The sequence below is a fragment of the Nuphar pumila genome, chromosome 8 (genome assembly GCF_984573655.1).
Source record: "Nuphar pumila chromosome 8, dmNupPumi1.hap1.1, whole genome shotgun sequence".
NCBI lineage: Eukaryota > Viridiplantae > Streptophyta > Magnoliopsida > Nymphaeales > Nymphaeaceae > Nuphar > Nuphar pumila.
Genome location: NC_143256.1, coordinates 32,541,234 through 32,561,596, shown reverse-complemented (window position 1 = coordinate 32,561,596; position 20,363 = coordinate 32,541,234).

Here is a 20,363-nt window from a genome sequence, read left to right as displayed (position 1 = left end):
GATTATATTGACGATATTGGCTCATTGGCTGATGGTCTCTTGATGATAGCTGAAATTAAATATCGTTTAGGGTTTGTCGGGAGACTCATCGCAGTCGTCTTCATCTTGATGGTGCTCTGAACTTTCTCTAGAAGGATCCGTCACAAACTCCTTCATCTTGGAGATGATTCAAATCTTCTTTGGCCCCGGGGCTCTAACTCGCATAATTCGTCTTCATCTTGACGACAATTGAGAGATCCCTTTCGTAGATATTTAATTGCAGCTTAAATGAAGGAGGAGATATGGATTGAGTGGTTTTTCTTTCCTATCCAGGATATTTTGATTGCCTTGTCATTACAAGAATGATATTTTAAAAATGTGCCATTGACTGCGATTAATATCGATCACTTATGGCTTTGCAACAACATTGAATTTTCTTTGCTGGCCATATCGAGGATCTATTCTTCATCCCTTTGGTTGGTCAATAGAAAGAATTTAGATTTTGAATCCTTCTTCGCAAAAGCTTTACTCTTTTTGGAAATAATACTGAAGGTAATTCTTTTTGTGCAATAAAAGATTTTTGAGATCAACAACTATTTTTCATGACAAATTGGCAAAATATTCTTGGATTCCTTGGTGAAAGAAATCACTTGAGGTCTTAATGACACATCCGTGGCTAGATTAAGTCCTGAAAAGACTCAGTAAAAGATCAACTCGAAAGTTGGGTTTTGTTTTGACTTACCAGCTCGAAAGCAGGATTTGTTGATCGACCAACTTGAAAGCAGGATTTGTTGACCGATCGACTTGAAAGCAGGATTTTGGTTGACCGACCAGCTCAAAAGCAGGATTTGTTGATCAACCAGCTCGAAAGTAGGATTTAGGTTGACCGACCAGCTAGAAAGCAGGATTTATTGACCGATCGGCTTGAAAGCAAGTTTTGTTGACCGATCAGCTTGAAAGTAGGATTTAGGTTGACCAACCAGCTCGAAAGCAGGATTTTGAGTTTGACCAACCAGCTTGAAAGCAGGATTTAGGTTGACCGACCAGCTCGAAAGCAGAATTTTGAGTTGAGCGACCAGCTCGAAAGCAGGATTTGGGTTGACCGACCAGCTCGAAAGCAGGATTTTGAGTTTGACCGACCAGCTCGAAAGCAGGATTTGTTGACCGACCAACTTGAAAGCAAAATTTTGATTGAAAGATTGAATTTGATGATTTGAAAATGATTGACATTAATGAAGTTATAACCCGAAGGCTTGGAAAGTGATAGATATTGATAAAGTTGTAACCCGAAGGCAGGAAAATAACTGATGATTGTAACCCGAAGGCTTGAATTTGAGAATCTGGTAAAGTGGGCAGCCTAGAGGTCTGATTGACAAAATTAGATGACCTGAAGGTCGACATTGAGAATTAAATGACCTGAAGGTCAAAATTAGGCATTGAATGACACAAAGGGTCAAAATGGGAAATCCAAGATCGAAATTTGAGGAATTGAATGACCTGAAGGTCGAAGTTGAGAATTTGAATGACCCGAAGGTCGGAATTGGGAAATTGAGTGACCCGAAGGTCGAAATAGAGGATTGGGTGACCCGGAGGTCGAAATTGGAAATTGAAAATTGAAAATTGAAAATTGAAAATTGGAAATTGGAAATTGGAAATTGGAAATTGGAAATTGGAAATTGGAAATTGGAAATTGGAAATTGGAAATTGGAAATTGGAGGAATTGATATTGAACTTGAATTTTGATAGAAGGTCAACACGAAGACTACACCTAAAAGATCGACTAATGCGACCAATGGGCAAGACACTAACAGGAGTGCTAGATTTCGAAAGAGTACCAATACGAGCATCAAGTTTTTAAAAATATATCACTATAGACATTGGATTTTGAAAATATGCCAGCGCAAGCACTAGATTTTGGAAATATATTGGTGTAAAAATTGAATTGTGAAAATGAACCAATATAAGCACTGGATTTCGAAAATCACCTAGTATTTCAAATTTGATCTTTTTTCTTGAAAAGAGACCGACACACCTGAGATATTTGGGAATGGTGATGGGAATGATTGTCGGGGTCTCAGGATTATCCCTTATCCTGAATGGGTAGCTCAGGTTTATCCCTTAACCTGAAGGGGAACATGAATTTGATGCAAATGAATGAAAAATGGGTGCACATGCGTGGCAAATGCGAGATTTTTTTCTATCCTGCCCGCATACAAAGTTTCTAAAAAGAATGAATTTTTATAATAAAAAATGCCCCAGTATAACTGAGAAGAAAGAATAATATTTGAAAAATGCTATTTTAGAAAATAGGAGAACTTAAAAATGAGATATTTAGAAAAAGAATTAAAAGAAATTTTGACAAAAGAAGGAATCAGGTCGACAAAAAATGATATCCCATTACCAGGGATTGGGTCATCACAAAATTTGCGACAATTATGTTGTTCCTCCATGGGGAAGAATAAATAATTAGAATATAAAAGAAAATGCTATTTTTTTTAAAGGATATCTTTTTGAAAAGAGATTTTATTGTGAAAAGGTAAACAAGAATTTTAGAAACAGAATCAGGATATACACTGGAAGATATAAAAAAGTTTGAAAATAGATGGTAAAGATTTAAAATTTGAAAAATAGCAGGCAGAATCAAAATAAGGTTGAAAATTTGAGATCCAGAGGAAAGGTAGGAAAGGGAAATCACCTGGACTTTTTTGAAGAAAAATATGAGGTTTTTGAAAATCATCCAGAGTTTTGATAAAACTATTGGAAAAATAGATGAAATTTGAAGAATGAAATAAAAGGGAAATAAAATAAGGCATTCCATCATATCCTGCACAAACAATTATGCACATACAACATTCCCTAAGAAGCTAACTCTAAATGCATCAATTTTGAAAGAGTTGTAGGACCTTAATCATGACTCTAGGCTTAGATCAGATGTGTCCAATCATGCTATGCCGATATACTTGAGCCAAAGCCCGATGTATGTGGCATAAAATTAATTTCTCCGATTCTAAGTTCATGTTTTCCAACATCCTTGAGCGCCTGCCGATATACGTTGGACTATGGCCCTTGGTATGTGGCTGGGGGGGGGGGGTTCACCCAAATAGGTGGCTCAGTTGTGAGGCTTTGTCCTGAACTATGGTTCTGGAAGAAAGCCCAGCAACGTGAAGACCGAGTAGAGATAGGTGGGGTGGTTTTTAAAAACATGATCACATGCAAGCAAACCAGAAGGCTCTAAAACCTAAATTGATCACACGAAGGATTTGAAATTTTTGAAGAAGCAAACATTGTTTTCATACAATTCCTAGATTGATGAGGGTTATATTAGACCTAAGTCTATGTGAGCATGAAATTTTCCTCCTCAATATGATCCTACCAAACCATGCCTAATCTATATGCAATCCATGTCAGCTGGGTTCAAGTCTAGGCTCCTAGGTTCACATGATAACAGAAAGTAAAAGCTGACATTCCAGAGAACACGATTTTGACAATTTGAACTAAGTCAAGTGCACAATTGATCACACGAAGACAGGTCCCATCACGATCGCCAAACCTTTGATCATCGCAAAATTTTACTTTTACAAGTCAAACTGGCCTTTAAAAAAGTTTTTGAAAATAACTTGCCTCCATTTTAAAATGCAGGATAATTCCGAAGAATGGGACTCGCCTGTTGGTACGAGGTTCAACCATCCTTGTGCCTTTACCAGGGGTAATCGAACCAAGGATCAAAAAGTGTGCTTAGTTTTGCTAAACTTGTCTAAATCATGTTCTATTTTCTAAATGCATAAAGAATCAGGCATTTGCTATGAATTTTCTGAAAATGCAGATTTGAAAACATGATGTTTGCTTTTGAGATTTGAAATACTTGGAAAATTCTTGGAAAAGATGTCACTTAGAAAAGCGTGAATCATGGTGAAAAAATGTTTCTGGGAAAAATGAAAATCGATTTCTGAAGAATCCAAGTATTTTGTAAAAATGATTTTTTGAGGAATTTCAAGTAACTTTGAAAAACTTGATTTTTCTAAACTTAAACTTTGAAATTGAATATATAACTTGTAAAATCAAATTTTGAACTTTGAAAAATACTTGAAATACCATTTGAAAGCTTAGAGTATTGAGAAAATCAATTTCTGAGTAAGACTTAGAAAATTTTGAGAAAATCGATAGCTCTGAATTAGAATTGGAGTTTGCAAATTGAATGAAATGAATGGATATGGATTTGAAAGATATTTCTTTGAGGAATTGAGAAAATCCTTTTGAGTTTTGAAAAATGCAGTGCATTTTGAAGTTAGCCTAAGAGTGTAGGCTGAATGTGGCTAATACGAAGATCACAAATCTGGGTCTCATTCGTATTCTGACTATGGCCATAAATACAAATTCAACCGAGTTTGTCAACTCTCTAAGAGCTTGTGCATGTGCCATTAGTATAGACCATGGGGATTTATAAAAATATTCACATGAATGACAAGCATAACAATTATATAACTAAGTTTAAACTATATGCAATGCAAATCCTAATCTAAGCAGGAATTGAAATTTTTATTGCAAATTTAATTACAATTTACATAACTAATTGAATTTAAATAACTGAAAATAAAGTCTTCAATATCCCTGCAAAACTAGAAAACTTGTTAGTGAAGATATGTCAGCTTTTCTAGATTTATCTAGTAATATCTGGAAATTACTAGATTTTGCTAGATATAAGCCTTTTTCCATGATTCCTTGAGATAAACATAATGAAATATGAAATAAAATTGAAGAAATATAAAAATGAGATTTGAAAATTCAAAATTATGGTCAAAATGACCAAAATAACCTTGATAGCAAGACTATGGCCTTGAAACTAGGGTTTTCAGAAAGATATTTTATAAAAAATGAGATTTTGGAATTCAAATGAAAATAAATCAAACAAAAAGTGATGTGATAAGATTAAAAATAAGAAAATACAAGTTAGAAATTTTCGAAAATGAGGTCAAATGACCAAAATGCCCTCGATAGCAAGACTATAGCCTTGAAATTAGGGTTTTTTGAAATAAATTTTGGTGAAAACTTGGGATTTAGGGTTTAAATGAAATCAAACAAACATAAAATCGGCCATGAAGCATCCTAACATGATTATAAACATGAAAAAATCCTAAAATTATGAATTTATGCATAAAAAACCAAAAATATCACACAAATCATGATTTTGGCAGTGTTTCAGGATCATGCGGGCACCCTATTTTGCAATTTGGTTCATCTAAGCATCAAATGGGTTCCAAAATTGATAAAAATTGGCACCTACACTTGTTATCACCCTAAAATTAGATTGGAATCATAAAAATATATTTTGACATTATTTCAATTCGAAAATTGCATTAAAACCCTAAAACATGCTATTTTTACCCATGGTCACATACCAGTTTCAGTGTCAGACCCTAATCAGGGGTCAATCCACCATGGAAATTCCTCAAATTTTACAGAGAAATAGTAGACATAAAAACAATAATCTCTCGTTTACAGATTGTAAAAATCATCTTTGGTTAGTAAAATATCATTCTGGCAATCTAAATTTAAATTTAATGAATATAAAATTGATTAAAATAGACACTTCCGGTTGCAAATACAGTGCAAAATAGCAGACTTAAATAAAAATTTATGAGATTTTATCAGTGAATAACAAACAGATAAATAATGAATTTTTTTTTTACAGATCATGAATCGGATCTACGGTTAAGGATCTATGACCAACACAAGTTGAATTAAGGTTTTTCTAAATCAGAACGAGTTTCAAAACATGGACCTTACTTTCTGACAGAGGAAAAATAGTAAATGGGGATATAAAAATAAAGGAAAATTACAGTAAATTTTAGGCATTAACATAAATCTACTGCACTTTACGGATCTAGAATTAAATATCGAATGAAAGCAATAACGCATCTGCAAATTATGCTTGAATTTGAACAATGATTTTTATCAATAGAAATCCCGATTTGACTTTATATTTTATTAACAGAGTTCCCGAATCCCAAAACATCTGATTTTTTTACAGAGACTCAATAACATATCCATGTATCACATATAAAAAAATCAGTAATTTCTAACAAAGATTTAAATGTGAAATAACATTCTTTTCACAGATCTAGTATCAAAACACATGAAAATCCAATAAAACTTAAAAAAAAAACATGATTTAACAATGAAAAACAATAAAAAACTATCTAAACAGCAAAATAAAATTAAATTTAATGTTGAAACACATGCAATGAACATTAATATGATAAATAAATAAATAAAACACTGGGAATCCATGGCTAAAATTATTTTCACCATTGAAATCATGGATTTAATCCATTTAACGGATAAATCTCATGTTTCTTTGGTTAAGAACATGAAAATGATAATGTAAATTATTCTAATGGATTAGAATCTCAAAATACAGCACTAAACAAGGTTAGATCATATTTGTGGACCAAACTTGAGGTTCTTGGATGGATTCCATGGTTAAATCCATGAAACAAAAGACTCCCATGGTGAAATCATGGTAAAATAAGGAAAAAAATTAATAAAAGCATAAAAAAATTTAAAAAACATACCTTGGATGGATGCAGCTGAAAGGAGGATGGAGAGGTCTGTAGAGAGGAGAGAAAGACCACGAAATTGGGAGAGAAAAAGAGTCTCCTTTAACTTCTTGAAGTCCCCCTTTTATAGGTTTTCAAAAAGTCACTTAATTAGGGTTAATTAAAAGGTTTTTCTTTTTTTCAGGACTCTTTCTAATAAATCTACTAAGGGAAACGATTTTCCTAGAGTATTCTAACCTAAATGAACTCTAACTAAACCCTAATTAACACCTAATTAAACCCTAGAAAGTCCAAATGTGGAACCACCTAGTATGGACCCATATTTGTTTTTTTAAAACTTGAATTTAAAACCTTTAAAAACCAATGGTTTAAAACTTAAATAAAATGGATTTTCAAAATTTCTTTTGACTCCTCTAAACCCCTAACCTAACTAGGACATTGACTAACCCTAGTCTAACCTTGACTTCTTCAAATGTGGCGCCACCCCAAGTGGGCCCCACTTGAATTTTCAAAAACAATTTTAAAACTTGAAAATGAGAGTTTTTTCAAAAGAGATTTAAAAGTAGACTTTGAGATTGAAAGTTTTGAAATGGTATAGAGTCTTGACTGAGTCAGAACTCTTCTGGATATGGCGCCAACTGAGGGTGCCCCCCATCAAAGTTTTAAAAAATTTGAAATAAATACTAAAAATGACTTTAAAAAAGGGTTAAAATCAACAGTTGAAATTCAAAGTTTTGAAAATAGTGTTCTATGCGAACTGGAACTCTGGGCTAGAGTGCTGAAATTTTAGGACTCTGAGATTTTAGATTTTAAAAGCCAATTGAAGGAGTTTTTGAAAGATTTTATAAAAAATGGTAAAATAAGGCAGAAAATGTAGTCAGGGTTAGAGTCCTAACTCAACTGAAACTCTGAAATAGAGTTCTGAATCAACTGGGACTCTACAAAATGACCTAATTTTAAAAGAAAAAATGGAAAAGTGTAAAAATAGAAGTAAAAACAGACTCGTGACTGGATTAGGACTCTGGGATGGAGTTCTGATCAGACTGAAACTCTAGATTTTTTTTATATTTTTTGAAAAAACAGATGAAGGACTTGTGAAAACAATAACAAATATTGAAATAAAATAGAGTCCTAATCCAACTGGGACTCTAGGGATAGAGTCTTAATTGGATTAGGACTCTCAGAATTTTTGGATTTTCTGAGAAAACAAATGAGAGAATTTTGAAAAACAAGTGAAAACAAGATAGAATTGAAGTTCGGTTCAGAGTCCTGATCTGATTAGGACTCTGAAAAAGAGTCCTAATTCGACTAGAACTCTGAAATTTTTTGGTTTTCTGAGAAATAAATGATGAGATTTAAACAAAGCTTTTGAAAACCAGTGAAAATGAAGTGAGAAAACAAACTTTGGATAGAGTTATGATTCGATCAGGACTTTGGGATAAAATCCTAGAATTTTGAAATTCCATGATAAAGGTATAACAATTTTGATTTCTGAAGAGATAAATAGAAGGATTTTTGAAAGATTCTCTTAAAATTGAAATCAGAGCCAGAGTCCTGATCCAACCAGGACTCTTCAAACAGAGTCCTGGTTCAATCAAAACTCTGAGTTTTTTATTTTTTTTTGAAAGATTTTGAAAGATTTGATTAAAAACAAGTAAGAATAACGATGAAAGATAGAGTCCTGATCCGACTGCAACTCTGAGGAAGATTCCTAATCCGACTAAAACACTTAAGTTTTGGCTAAAATGGAAGATTTGGAAAATCAGATGAAAAGATTTTAAAAACAAGTGAAGAACAAAAGTAACATATGAAATCAGGATAGAGTCTTGATTCGATTAGGACTCCGAGAAAGAGTCCTAATTTGACTGGGACTCTAGGATTTTGGCCAAAAACAAAGGATTTTGATAGGTTTTCTCAAAAATAGGTAAAAAGGGTAGTAAAAAATAGAGTTTTGATCCGACTAGGACTCAGAAAAAAGAGTCCTGATCCAACCAAGATTCTGGAAAAGGAGTCCTGATTGGACTGGGATTCTGAATTTTTGGCCAAAAATAACGAGAATGGGCAAGGATATGACCACAACTGGTTTAAAATCAGAATGAGGTTTCTAAAAGATTCAAAAAGATGAAAAAACAGAGTCCTGATACGACTAGGACTCTAAAATTTTTGAGATTTTTGATAAATAAAGGAATCCAGAAATGACACCACCTAAATGGGCCTCATTTGAGAATTGAAATCAATTGAAATTGAGTTTAAAATGAATCCAAATTGTTTTCTGATGAAAACATTTCGAAATATAAGATCCCGGGGTTTGACAAATGGTAGAATGTCGATTCAAAACCCAGGTTTTGAAATTGACTTTGAAAAAAAAGTTTTAAAAGCTCGAATCTGGATTTAATATTTTGAAAACGGGAGTTGTGGATCTCAATAATGAGATGCAATGACATGCAATGCTATGCAATGTAATGAAATGATATGTCGAATGCAAGCAATGATATGCAGTCACATATGAAATGTAAACACTAAATGAGGATGAAAATTTGGGGTGTTTACACCTCTCCTCCTCCTTCTTTTTCCTTTGCTTCTCCTCCTCCTTATTCTTCCTTTGCTTTTCCCTCTCCTCCTCCTCCTCCTTTTGCCTTCGCTTCTCCTCCTTCTCCTTATTGTTCCTTTGATTTTCCCTCTCCTCCTCCTCCTCCTCATTTTGCCTTCGCTTCTCTTCCTCCTTCTCCTTATTATTCCTTTGCTTTCCCCTATCCTCCACCTCCTCCTTCCTTTGCCTTAGTTTCCTTTGCTTTTTTTCATTATCCTTCTCCTTCCTTTCATTTTGCTTGTCTTTGTCATCCTTCTTCTTTTTCATCATTAGATTATCATCTTCAATATCTGATGGATTAGGCTCTAATCTATACTTTACCAACAATTGCTCCCTTTCTTTATCATTCTCAATCTTTATTATTCTATAGTATGCTTCTACTTGCTCATACAAAGCATACTCTTGGATGATTACGTCAAGAGTTTCCCCCCTGACGACGAAGCATTTCTTCTCTTAGGAATGTAAGCCATTGGAAACCTGCATAACACAAAAACTTACTGAGATAAAAAAGGGTGTTCCGATGAAAGAAGATGAGGCGTTAGAATTTTTGTGGAACATTTAGGGGGATATATTGCGAAGAACTCCTTTTATAGCCGAGGATTTTAATGCTTATGGGACCGCCAAAGATTTTTTGGCGATTCACATTTTTGGCGGTTCACATCTTATAATAAAAGATTTTATAATGACATCATTGTCGGCCACAAAGATCGGCCTTTGTTGCAAAAATCACTGTCATAGTATAACGTAATCGAATATTCAAATATCATACAAATTGATATGAAAATTATTGTTGATAGCTTATAAATCGATATTAAAAATAAAACAATATCTTAAATCCATATTAAGAATCAGCATAGAAATCGATATTAAGATTCAGAACAATATCTTAAATCGATTTGAAAATTCATATTGATATCTTAAACATCGATATTTAGAATCAAAACAATATCTTAAATCAATATTAATAATCAAAACAATATCTTAAATTGAAATACAGAATCATGATAGAAATCCATATTACGAATCAAAACAATATCTTAAATCAATATTAAGAATATTATGCTGAATTGCCATATTGATGATTAATATATTATGCGATATGTATATCGATGTGTAAGATATTAGGTATTTTCTAGTATCATTTTTTAAGATGTTATACCATGTATTGTCATATCGCGACCTACACAATGACGTCTATGTCTGTCACAACTGGATGAAAATCGCTATTGGCATGAGTACAAATCGCGATACAATTGCACGGACAAATCGTTGCCGCATCTAGCCTTCAAATTTACACCTCGTTTAGGGTTTAGGGTTTAGTTATAATGTTTAGGATTTAGGTTTAGGGTTTAAGGTTTAGGGCTTAGTGTTAGGGTTTAGTAAGATATAACACAATTTGTAAATCCCTTTCTTTATCATTCTCAATCCTCATTATATAAATCATAAATCATTGTTTCTTTAAATGTATAAATCATAAATCATTAAATATATAAATTGTTGTTGCTTTAAATGTATAAACAATTTGTACGTATAAAGACTATAAACTATCGTGATTTGCCTTTGAGAGCTTTGTCTAAGCGAACAATATGTTCCATCGTGATTTACAAAATGACTGATTCATAAATGGTAGAAAGAAAACTAAACAAATTGTGATTAGCTTTTACGAGCAATGTCTATGTGAACGATATGTCCTACCACAATTTACATACTAATGGACTCATAAAAGAAGGAAAAGAAAAACAATAAACAAATCGATACGATGTTTATACTTAGTAAACTACAAATCGTGACTTAGTAGCAAATCGATATCACTGTACGATAATTGATATAGCGATTTGCTTGATACCGATTGTCCTTTCATGAATTAATTTTATGAGCTTTGTATATGTAAACAACATGTCCTACTGTGATTTATACAATGACTGATTCATAAAAGGCGGAAAGTACAATAAATAAATTGACACGATGTTTAGGCATAGTAAATTATAAATCAAGTTAACTTCAACGATACCTTACAACCACATTCATTACAAAATATGTGAGTGTTGCACATTGTTTGCTTCTCATGCAAATATCCTCAGCTGAACATTCTTTGCTTTCAGAGTGTTGCACATTCTTTGTTTTCAGAGATCCTCCAATGTTATCACTCTCGGCACAAAGTTCATATTCCAGCTAGCAAGAGCTCTAGAGAGATATATATTCGATCGGCACATAGAATCGCTTTGCAACAAGAAATGAGTGCACTCTTGAGAATATGCTTCACAAACTTCAGCTCAAGCACTCACCGCTAGAAGGAACCGATTCTATGTGTATATTTGTCATGAAGTATATCAAAGGTAGGCAGATATTTTTCCAACTACGAATTATGGTTTGTGAACAATGGAGGGTCCGACAGTAGAAATAGATCAAATAGATGAACATCAACATCACCCCCTGTCTATCATGCAAAATATTTGTGCTTGCTTTGGTATGGTGGCAATGATTGAAGTTGATTATGGTCGTTATATTATGTGTAAGCTTCAATATACTTTATGACAAATACACCATAGTTGTATGTGTCATGAATATATCGATGTATACACAGAAGATAACAACCATAATCATCATCAAAGATTACACAAATCTTTCCTCATGGCGTGAAATAACTATGTTATCAGCATCAAAACCCATCTATCAAGCAAAGGCAGAAGGAACACAGAAGAACAAAGAAGAAAGAAAAATACAAGGGAAAAGAAGAATGAGAAGAAGAAGAAGACGAAGAAGAAGAAGAAGTTGCGCTGCTGCAGAAAAGAAGATAAATAGATTAGGGTTTTAGACATGGACAATGGGTCATGTCGGGTAGGGTTTTACATAGATCTATATTAGGGTTTTATATAGAATAGGGTTTTACACACGTGTACACAAATCGACATGACGTTTAGACTTAGTAAAGTATAAATCGATTTACAACTTGATAACTATTAAAAAGTTGCAAATCGCTATCACTATTATATAGAAGAAGTGTTTTATCACGATTTGTACAACAACAGACATTAAGTTAAAGTTGCAAATCGTTATCACTGTTTTATAGAAGAAGTGTTCTATCAAGATCTGTACAACAACGGACCTAAATAAAAAATGATTTGTCCTATCATGATTTGCGTTTATGAGCTTTGTCTATGTGAACGATATCCTATAGTGATTTGATTTCATGAGTGTTTTCTATGTGAACGATATGTTGTATCACAATGTACCTAATGACCGATTCAGAAAAGGCGGAAAGGAAATAGCTGTAAACAAATCGACACAATGTTTAGACTTACTAAAGAACAAATCAGCACAATGTTTAGGGTTTAGGATTTAGGGTTCAGGGTTTAGGGTTTAGGGTTTCGGGGTTCGGAGTTACGGTCAAGGTTTTAGGGTTTAGGATTTAAGGTTAAGGGTTTAGGGTTTAGCGTTAGGGTTTAGTAAGATATTAAGGGTTTAGGGTTTAGGATTTAGGGTTTAAGGTTTAAGGTTTAGGATTTAGGTTTAGGGTTTAGGTTAAGGTATAGTAACAAATCGACATGATGTTTAGACTTAGTAAAGTACAAATCAATTTACAACTTTATAACTATCACGATTTTCTTTTACGAGGGTTTTCTACGTGAACGATATGTCGTATAACGATTTACTTGATATCGATTCATAAAAGGCGGAAAGGGAAAACAATAAACAAATCAAAACAATGTTTAGACTTACTAAAAAACAAATCGACACGATGTTTAGGGTTTGGGGTTTAGGATCTAGGGTTTAGGGTTTCGGGTTTAGGGTTTAGGGTTTAGGGTTTAGGGTTTATGTTGTAGGGATTGGGGTTTTTTGGTTTAGAGTTTATGATTTATGGTTTGTGGTTTGTGGTTTATGGTTTATGGTTTATGGTTTATGGTTTATGGTTTATGGTTTATGGTTTATGGTTTATGGTTTATGGTTTATATTAAGGGTTTAGTAAGATATGTAGGGTTTACGGTTTAGGGTTTAGGGTTAGGGTTTAGGGTTTAGGGTTTAGGTTTAGGTTTAGGTTTAGGGTTTAGGGTTTAGGGTTAGGGTTTAGGGTTTAGGTTTAGGTTTAGGGTTTAGGGTTTACGGTGAGGGTATAGGGTTTAGGTTTAGGGTTAGATATTTGTAGTATGTAATTAAAACCTGTGCGTGAGGAATAACAATTGTAGCGACAGGAGGTGGCCATTTGTGTGTTCAAATCATTGCTCATTTAGGGTTAGTATAAATCACTATTGCATCAAACATATAAATCGTTCCTACTTTAAACGTACAAATCGTTGTTTTAAACTTACAAATCGATGTAGAAATCGCACCCTTCATAAGTACATATCATTGTAACATTTGGGATTCAACAGTAAACCTCGTTGTACGATTTAGCAAACTTACAAATCTTGGTAACTTTATATATCATAAATCGCTATTGCGTTAAATGTATAAATCATTGCTGCTTTAAATGTATAAATCATAAATCGTGTCGATTTGGCTTTGTTATCAAAATATATGTCATTCATTTATAAAAGAAACATCATTTCACATCCCGCTCGTTGTCAAAAATTAATATGCCTTATGAGACCTGTATTCCGGTTGATGATTTATGAGATTTACGCAATGATGTCTATGTCGGCCACAACGATTTGCCTTTGTATAGAAAATATTGGAATACTATAACGCAAATCGTGGTTGTAGTAATATACTATCGATTTGAGAGATATTGTTTTGTTTGTTAATATCGATTTGTAAGCTATTATGCTTACGTTTATCGTATCGATTTGTAATATGAATAAGCGATTACGCTGAATTGTCGTATCGATTTATAGTATATTATGCGATATGTACATCGATTTGTGTATTCAAATTGTTGCTCATTTAGCGATTTCTATGAAAATTGTTGCACATTATTTGAAGTACGAATCGTTGTAAATAGATATTATGTATTTGCTAGTGTCAATTATTATGATATTTGTTGTATGAATCACGTCAAAATAAATTGTTATTTTTATTGGCATGATAAATAATAACTCAAAGATCATTACAAATAACAGAATGGCATTGAATGTTGAACAAAGTTTACAAAGTTTGTATACTAAGTTAATAAACTCCAATTTATTACACTCCTCACGAGTGATACCTTATCATGCTTCCAACCACCTTATCATGCTTTGTCATGCTTCTAACCACCTTTGGCAGGGTAAACCCATTCTTTGTAAAGATCTTCAATTATTTCTCTTCGATGAGTATGTACAACCATTATGAAAGAGCTTGTTTGTTTGCAAAGGATATGTGGGATCTGGCCCCTGATACAGAGTTGTCAGAACTTTTGGAGAAGAACATGGAGCTACCAGCTGCAGAGTATACTTTTGAATTTGCTCTTGTTGATTTAATATCTGATAGATCCTCATCTTCACGACAAAGGGTGGTCCGACAACAGACTACGGTAAAAGGTGGTCCGGCAGCAGACAACGATAAAAGGTACTCTGGCAATAGACGACGATAAAGGGTGCTCTCACGACAGCAGACGACGACAAAGGGTGCTCCTCCGGAGGTGTAAGGGTGATCCAAAATGGAAAGGTTGACATATTTCGAGGTTGAGACTCTTCAAGCAGAGGTGTTTACTGCTTAGGGCGAAAACAAAAGGTTATCCTCCATTTTCTGGCTGGAGGTCATTTTGGTACATTACTCGAAACATCGTTTCATGGCACTAATGGTGGGAAAGGATATTTAGGTCTTTGCAAATGCACCAGACTTTGATGCTAAGTGATACAAACACACACAAGGAAATGAGCCCCACATGCTTACATATATGGTGCTCATTCAGACCTGAGAACACGCATCTACGTGTTTCGGGGGGGAACATATAACCTGCTTCGTGCACCCACCTTAAGGCATCCCCTCTTTTCATGAGATCCATTCCTTACAGCATTCGCATTAGGCCATACATCTGCTGAACAGTCGTAGCCTCTTCCAACGTTGAGATCCCATCCTATTGCACTAGACCAGTGGTAGCCGACCATGCCCCCAATACCTCTACACAATCCAGAAAACTTGTGTCTAAGAGCTATCTCCATAATCCAAACATCCCTCCAAAATCTCGTCTTACTTTCCCTTCCAATCTCCACTTTAACACTTTGCACGAACTTGTTCATAATTTTAATCAACTGCTTCTAGAAGCTTGACCCCATTTTTCATTTAGAGCTCTCTACCCATTGCCAAGGCCACTCAGGAAGATCATATTTGCTTTGTAGCACATTGGCTACTTATCCCTATTTCATTGCTACCAATCACAACCCTTTAGTTAGCAAAGCATCGAAGCAAGTTATATGTTCCCCCCCAAAGACAACTATTAGCTACAGTGCGTGTTCAGGGGTCCCAATGAGCACCACATATAAAAGCTCATGGGGCTCATATCCCCATGTTTGTCGGCATCACTTAGCATCAGAATCTGGTGCAGTTGCAAAGACTTAAGTACCTGTGATCATCGCAAAAATTTTCCTCTCTTGGTATTTCTCTCTCTTTCTCCTCTTTTCCTTTCTAGTCCCTATTTTCCTCCTTTTGAAGGGGGAGAAAATAAAAGACAGAAAAGAAGAGAGAAGGGAAGAGAAAAGAAAGAGTGAGAGAAGAACTCTTTTGCAAAGGTCTCACTTGACCTTAATTTTGAAAAGATTTAAAAGATTACTCGCCTCCGTTTTTGAAATATTTGCGGGAAAATTGGGAGACGGGGCTCGCTCGTCGGTACGAGGTTCAACCGTTCCTGGCGCCTTTACCAGAGGTAATCAAACCAAGGATCGAATTTATGCCTTTTCTTTGCCTTAATATTACCTAAGAATTTATTCTAAGTCTAAAAAAAATGCATAAAGAGTCATGCTTGTGCAAATGCAAGGATGTATGCTCTTTTGAGAAAATGTTTTGAAAATTTCCAAGTTTTCTGAGATGAACTTGATGATAGAGTGAAGAAATGGTTTCTGACTTAGAACTTGAGATTTAAAGTTCTAAGTTTTTGAAATAATCAAAGTTGGGAAAAATAAATCCAGACTTTGAAAGGAATGATTTTGAAATTGAGATAAAAGGAGAAAAGGAAGGAAATTTCAAAGTCAGAAATGGACTTTGAGCCTAGATTTATGAGAAGAGATGAAATTTGAAATGGAATTAACTTTCAGATTTAAAATTTGAAATCAGGATGGAATTTTGAGAAATTCAAATAGAATTTGACAATAGAATTGGATTTAAGAAACCCAGATGAGATCTGAAAATGGAATTGGATTTGAAATATGGAGTTGGATCTGAAGTCTGAGATCCAATAAGGAAGTTGAATTCTGAAATCTAGATTCCTAAAATGGAATTTGGATCTAAAGTCTGAGATCCAAGATGGAATTGAATTCTGGATCCTAAAAGGGATTTTGGATCTGAAGTCTGAGATCCAAGATGGAATTGGATTCTGGATCCTAAAGTGGATTTTGGATCTGAAGTCTGAGATCCAAGATGGATTTGGATTCTGGATCCTAAAATGGAATTGGATCTGAAGTCTGAGATCCAAGATGAGGTTGAATTCTGGATCTAGGATCCTAAATGGGGATTGGATCTGAAGTCTGAGATCCAAAAGGGGAGATTGTACTTGGAAATCTGGATCCAAGTTTAGGATCTAACTTTGGATTTGGATTCTGAAAGTCCAAATGAGACTTTTGAAGATGGATCTGGGTTTTGAAAACCTAGTTTTGAATTTTAAAACTTAGAACAAGACTTGAGTTTTGAGATTCAGAATCAATCTCAAAACTTGGACTTTGAAGATAAGAAAATAAATTTGAAATCAGGAGATGAATCAGAGGTTTCAAAGTTAAATTGAACTTTGAAAATGGTTTTTTGAGATATTAAATTGAATTTGAATCTATAGAATAGAATTGATTTGAGAAATGAAGAAAGATACTCAAAAACACTTGGAGTTTTTTAAAGGAAATTCTGAAAATACGATACAATTCTATCCTAAATTATGAATGAATTTAAAAAATTTTGAAATTGAATTTTGAAAAGCATATCTCATTCTTTAAATGAATTAAGAATGAGATTGAGGATATAATACATCCCTGACTATGGTCATTGAATGTATTATATAATAACCACATTTAAATTCAAGTGAAGAATAAAATACATTTTTGGTGCTTTTATAGAATTTAAAATGAAATTAACTCTCAATATACCCTGACTATGGCCATTGATATATATTTTGAGTTAATTTTCAGTTAAACTCTAATAAAAGAAGAAAATATTTAAGGAAAATATGATGATTTTGAAAAGGGATCCAGTGTTATTCTATAAAAGATAAAAATCCTAAGTTTTGTTTACATCCTAACTATGGCCATTGATGTAAATCATAAACTTAGGATTAATTACCTTTTATGAAATGGTGCACGTGCCATTCGTGTTTCACCATTGTGAGATTTTGGAAAATAAAGGCAAAAGCATGAAAACAAGCAATTTATGACTTTTACAATGCTCATTCATTCTACCTAAAAGTTGGAAATGTAAATTCTCATTAAGACCTAACTTATTACAACATATAAAATTTAAGTTTACAACTCCAAGTAATGATATTTTCCACATATTCCCTGCAAAACATTTGGTTAGCTAAATGCAAAATTTACAAGATATAGAGGAGGATATAAGATGCTATGAAGGGGGATTGTGATATTGAAAATGCACCTGGTATGTAGCGGAAGTCACATGAATGAAGTCACAACCGGTCAGCAAAGTGTTGTTGGAGTGAGTGCTGGGAAAATATGTGGAGATGACAAGTGCAGCTGAAAGGATATGTTAAGTGAAGAAATAAAGTGGTTGTGATGCTATGGCAAATTTTGCAGCAAATGAACAGTGGATTTTGCAGTAACTGCAAAAAGGAAGTAAGATGGAGGCTATAACAGGGAGTGGAAGTGCTGCAACTACTAGGGGTGATGAACAACAGGGGTGGTGAGAGTTCATAGCAATGTGCTGCTGTAGCAGCAAATGATTTACCGCTATAGGATGATGCTATGGGTCGGCAAATAGGGTAGGTGAGTGTGGCACCTATGCTGCAGATAGATATTGTGGTAATGATGTGGATTCATGAGGAAATGTAGCTGCTGTATACAAAATGTGGTGTATACTTGTGGAGTGCTTGTATCCCTAATTACCACACTTTGAACAATTTTCATGTCCATAACAAGAAAGTCCTATTTCACACAAAGTCTCGAGTGCAGAAATGTAGGACACAGGAGTAGATGAAGGAACAATGAAACATATTCAAGCTCCAAGTCAGCATGGATTCAAGAGAAAATCGGAGTGGGTTTATGTCTCGCTACTTGAATTTTTCACTCCCTTTGGCATTGATACTATCCAAGCATGTAGGAATAGCAGCAGTTTTTGTAAGATCAAAGTTTACAAAAGACACTCCAATATCTTCATGAACATATTCACAGAAAGGGCTCTCTTTGGCTGCAGAAGAGGAAAAAATGAAGAACCATAACCCTGTTGTATCAGTGCATTTATGACCTAGGTACTCATACAAAATCTAAATTAAATCCTACTAAGAGATCATTACACCAATATTATATGGAACTAATACTAAGACACTCAAGGAAAACCAGTGCACATATAAACTAACAAAATAAAAAGAGAGTCATGCAAGATATGATCCAAATAAAATAACAACCATGACATTCACATCTAATACTCATCAAGATCTGAAATTTGTCCTGCAACATAGTCTCTGTTTCCCAATAATGGAGAAGACGAAAGTGAGTTCACCCGATATTTATTCCACAAGGGGTCTAGGAGGTGAGAATCAAGAGAGGATTTGAAGTATGTTACATTCAGGGCATAAATAGTAAGTGCAGGAATGGATGTAGCAGGATATTACTATGGTGTATAGTAACTGAGAGTAAATTTGTGAAGGTGTTCAACAAAGGTGTGACTGTGGGTGAAAGTTGATGTGTTGTGTGGTGGTGAGTGAGTGTGTTGCGGGTGCTAAGGTGGCATACACAACAGTGCTTGACATGGCTGTAGGTATAAGAAGAAGCACAACAATTTTTTTTTTTTGTACTGCTGTAGGTTCAAAGAGACTACAGTGATGCTTTGCATTGTTATAAGTGCAAGGAAAAGCACTTGTTGTAAGTGCAGAAAGTGAAGGTCATACATAGGATTAAAAAAAAAAGAAAAAAAAAACTGATCTGCAATCCCAGGCTTCACGCTGTCAGAAATTTTAGTGCTTGGCAAGATTTTTTATGTGCAGCTATCCTTTGCACTCTTATGACAATTGCTTTGAGAGTCCATACGATCCACTACTTTTTCTTCAATTACTTGTCAAAACTCTACCAAATTTTAATAATATAGATAACATTCAGAAGTCGCACCTCCTATCAATAGGAGACTGGTTACACCTTTTACACAATAAAGGAAAATATCAATTCAGTGTAAATCAACAAATTTTAACAGTATAATGAAACAGACTCTTAAATTCACCCACTCAAATCTACTGTTTTACCCAGATTTCATAACTCGTATTTATTTGCCCCACTCGATCACCTGGAAATAAAATAGTTAATCCCATTATTCACGATCTTCTCAACCACCATTCCCTCTTAGATGCTCATAACTGAATCACGGGTTCATTAAATCCAGAAATGATAAGAAGTTTTATCACATTTGAACTCCAATTACCGAAAGATAAAATGGGGTTGCAAGAATTAACACACCAAATAGATTTAACGCCAACATTGAGTATTTGATGTTGGCATGACTGCTCGATGCTAGGGTTCTAAACGGAAGAATAAAAGGGGAAGTTACAGGTGTTAAGGAAATATGTAATAATACAAGAGTGAACAAGTGAATCAGTAGATGCAATGATATACTACAGAAAAACAAAATGTTATTGAGCCAAGAAAACCGGTGAATGAGATTAATCAAAAGCATTCTTAACAATATCTACAGTAAATAACTCGAACAAACAAAAAAAATGATCTAGACAACTAGATTTAACGAAATGAGACCAACGAATGAATTAAATAAAGGGATGGAGGTGTTAACATTCAGAACATGGAATGTACAAGATAAGAAAGAAATATCATAGCAACATATACTAAATGAAACCTGAACATATCGTCACTATACAAACAATTCTAGAATATAAAGGAGATACAACAAATTCTGCCCAATTTCAACAGAAATAGTATTAACTTGTAAAGCTGTGGGAGGCGATC